Raw genomic sequence first — 4,329 nt, 5'->3', positions numbered from 1 at the left:
TCCTTCAGTGTTTTAGGAGAAAGGGTAATTTTATGTTCAGTGAAACCTTTGTAATGGGTACAAAACCCATAGGTTACTTTTTAAGACCAGTGTCATTGTCTTGATTCCCAAATTGCCCTCAATTAGGGAACAAGTGTACGCTTTTGTCATGTCAGCCAGTGGAGGGCATTGATCTCACAGGGGAGTGTTTGTAGCCTCTGATACCCTGCATTTTATTCATGTTGGTAATTGACCATGCGCACTCCTAGAATATATGAGATCATAATTCAGCCACAATGCACAATCAATTTGTTGTAGTCCTGAGCATCCAGTGGATTTCTCATGCAGTTCAGAGGCCCTACAGTGGGTGAATGGGGGGGGGGAGGGTGGCAGAAATTGCTGACGGATGTGTAGTTTATAATGCCGTAGCTAGAGACAAAATATGGTATATTTATTGCCCATAGGCAAAGACCAGCACATAAAGGCACAATAAACAGCAAAGGGCTAGTTGGAAAAGAGGTGGTAAACCCAGCAGGCGCATCATCTTCACCACCTTCATTCCTACAGCTCCCAGAGTCTGTAACTAATGCACAAATGAATGGTTTTACATCAGAATTCTCCTGTTAGTGCTCAGTTGACTTTCCTGGGGCTGCTAAAGTAACCACCCTAGAACAAGGCAAGGACAGAGCCAGAGTACCTACTACACTTGGGTTATAATCAGTGACTGCATGTCCAAATAGCTTTTTTGCATCTATGTTTTTCAGCCCATTCTCTTACATATGTGGTGATGGTGCCTTGCATCCTGTATGTCAAGATTGGGACCCATGGGGGTCCTTTGTTAGCTAATCTCTACTGCAAACCTGATATGAAGTATCTGTGCAATTGGCCCTGCCTGTCTGGTTGCTATATTTACAGGTCACCTTTCTAACTCTGAAGATGCCCCCAAGGTAATCTGCAGCATAAATAAAAATACAATGCAGTAATCAAACTCTCCAGCCAGTGCTGGTTTCTGTAGGAGCTGGTGTTATAAGCCCACTCAGGCTGGGCACTTTTCTTCCCCTTGGGGCGTGCAGATCCCTGGGAAAGTGGGTGAGGGCACACCTATATCTAGTCACTACACAGGAAAATGGCTTCCACAATGCTCTGTGTAGGTGTAAGAAGATATTTCTGCAAAATTGTGGGTACAAGCTAGCCAAAGCTGCCCTTCACAGTGACATTAAGGTCTGATCTATGACCTGATCTTAATAAACTTTGCTAGCTTTAAATGTTGGCAAAATGGTTTAAAAAATACTATTCTTTGTCCCAGTGCCTTTTATTTTATTCTGGCACCTTCCCTTATTCTCATTAGACATGTCAGTGATATTTTCCAAGGTTATTAAAACCACCCAAGTCAATTTTTTTTCTCAGGGTAGGTCTTGACTTTTTAATTACATGCCAAATATAGTGTTCGCTGGAAATGAAAATCTTGCAACCTGCACAAAGGAAAATAAGTCAGTAACTCCTTCAGAAACTTGTTGGCAACCTTCAGTCTCGAAAGACTATGGTATCGTGCTCTGAATGGTGGTTCTGGAACAGCGTCTAGTGTGGCTGAAAAGGCCGATTCGGGAGTGACAATCCCTTCCACACTGGGAGCAAGTGCAGTCTGTCCCTGGTCTGTCTCCCTGGCTATGGGCCTTCCTTCTTTGCCTCTTTGCCTCAGACTGTTGGCCAAGGGTCTCTTCAAACTGGGAAAGTCCATGCTGCACAGCCTGCCTCCAAGCGGACCGCTCAGAGGCCAGGGTTTCCCACTTGTTGAGGTCCACTCCTAAGACCTTCAGATCCCTCTTGCAGATGTCCTTGTATCGCAGCTGTGGTCTACCTGTAGGGCGCTTTCCTTGTACGAGTTCTCCATAGAGGAGATCCTTTGGGATCCGGCCATCATCCATTCTCACAACATGACCGAGCCAACGCAGGCGTCTCTGTTTCAGCAGTGCATACATGCTAGGGATTCCAACACGTTCCAAGACTGTGTTGTTTGGAACTTTGTCCTGCCAGGTGATGCCAAGAATGCATCGGAGGCAGCGCATGTGGAAAGCGTTCAGTTTCCTCTCCTGTTGTGAGCGAAGAGTCCATGACTCGCTGCAGTACAGAAGTGTACTCAGGACGCAAGCTCTATAGACCTGGATCTTGGTATGTTCCGTCAGCTTCTTGTTGGACCGGACTCTCTTTGTGAGTCTGGAAAACGTGGTAGCTGCTTTACTGATGTGTTTGTTTAGCTCGGTATCGAGAGAAAGCATGTCGGAGATCGTTGAGCCAAGGTACACAGGGAGGGCACCAGGATGAGGTCTCTTGTTATCTGGTGTGCTCCCTGGGGCATTTGGTGGGCCGCTGTGAGATACAGGAAGCTGGACTAGATGGGCCTATGGCCTGATCCAGTGGGGCTGTTCTTATGTTCTTATGTACACAAAGTCATGGACAACCTCCAGTTCATGTGCAGAGATTGTAATGCAGGGAGGTGAGTCCACATCCTGAACCATGACCTGTGTTTTCTTCAGGCTGATCGTCAGTCCAAAATCTTGGCAGGCCTTGCTAAAACGATCCATGAGCTGCTGGAGATCTTTGGCAGAGTGGGTAGTGACAGCTGCATTGTCGGCAAAGAGGAAGTCACGCAGACATTTCAGCTGGACTTTGGACTTTGCTCTCAGTCTGGAGAGGTTGAAGAGCTTTCCATCTGATCTGGTCCGGAGATAGATGCCTTCTGTTGCAGTTCCAAAGGCATGCTTCAGCAGAACAGCGAAGAAAATCCCAAACAAGGTTGGTGCAAGAACACAGCCCTGCTTCACGCCGCTTCGGATGTCAAAGGGGTCTGATGTGGAGCCATCGAAGACAACAGTGCCCTTCATGTCGTTGTGGAAGGATCTGATGGTGCTGAGGAGCCTGGGTGGACATCCAATCTTGGGGAGAATCTTGAAGAGGCCATCCCTGCTGACCAGGTCGAAGGCCTTCGTGAGATCTATGAAGGCTATAAAGAGTGGCTGTTGTTGTTCCTGCATTTCTCCTGCAGTTGTCTAAGGGAGAATACCATATCAGTGGTATACCTGTTGGCTCGGAATCCGCACTGCGATTCTGGATAGACGCTCTCTGCAAGTACCTGGAGCCTCTTTAGTGCAACTCGGGCAAACAACTTTCCTACAGCGCTAAGGAGAGAGATGCCACGGTAGTTGTTGCAGTCACCCCTATCGCCTTTGTTCTTGTACAGTGTGATGATGTTTGCATCCCTCATGTCTTGAGGTACTCCACCTTCTCTCCAGCAGAGACAGAGGATTTCATGCAGCTCAGTGACGATGATCTCTTTGCAGCACTTTAGGACTTCAGCAAGGATGCTGTCTTTTCCAGGTGCCTTCAGAAATACAAAGCTGCATTAAGAATGAACAACAGTGCAGCTGCTGTGGATCTGATAAAATATTGGTTGAGCGGTCTTTGTTTTAAAGATTTTAACTGGACCTAAGAAGTGAAGGCTTCATTTTGTTCTTCTCAGGACTTGGTAACACACTTAATTGCCTGGTGGCACAATCCTACCTTTGGGATAGGCCAGCGCATGTCCCCTGCACCAGCCTTGGAGTGTCACAAAAGTGCTGTAAGGAGTCAGAAGGCCACCTCTGGCACCATTGTGCTGGAGGAAAAATAAGGTCGCACCAGCAGTGTTGGGCCAGTGTGGAGGTCTGGGCAAAATGGAGATGTTCCACAGTGGAGTCAAGATCTGCACAAGTGCCAGATTCTAACCTGGGCTACCCGAAGCAGCTCTGGACTGCTGGAATCTGCACCACCTCTTTAGGTGGTGCAGATCCAAGTAGTGCCATTGGGGAATGACTTTCTCTTGCCCTGGGCAGAGCCACAGGCACTCAACTCCACTCTGGATATGAGGCAGGCTAGCCAGCCTCCCCATTCCAGCACAGGTTAAGATTGGGCTGTGGGAATCTTACATGAGGAAACAGGCACACAATTCACTAACACCGCAATTTTCAACTACTGTGCTGTGGCACATTGGTGTGCTGCAAATGGTCTGCAGGTGTGCCATGGGAGTTTGCAGGGTCATTTATTAGTAAGGTCTATTGGGGGTTTATGAACCTCCTACCAGCAGTGCAGTGTGCCTTTTCAAATGTGAAAAAACAATGGTGTACCTTGACAATTTTAACCTGTTACGTTCTGGCAACTCCTGCGACGCTGCTGGAATCAACCGTATTGGCCTCTCCCTTTCCATTGGACCATTTCAGCGACGTGGAGAGGGGGGATTTGCTGCATGGGTAACAGCCTATCCTCCATACCTACTTTACCCAGGCTTCGCGCACTGGAGAGGACACTGTTCCAGAA

The sequence above is a fragment of the Tiliqua scincoides genome, chromosome 4 (genome assembly GCF_035046505.1).
Source record: "Tiliqua scincoides isolate rTilSci1 chromosome 4, rTilSci1.hap2, whole genome shotgun sequence".
NCBI classification, from domain to species: domain Eukaryota; kingdom Metazoa; phylum Chordata; class Lepidosauria; order Squamata; family Scincidae; genus Tiliqua; species Tiliqua scincoides.
The sequence above is the reverse complement of the archived record's forward strand: the minus strand, read 5'-3'. Positions refer to the sequence as shown.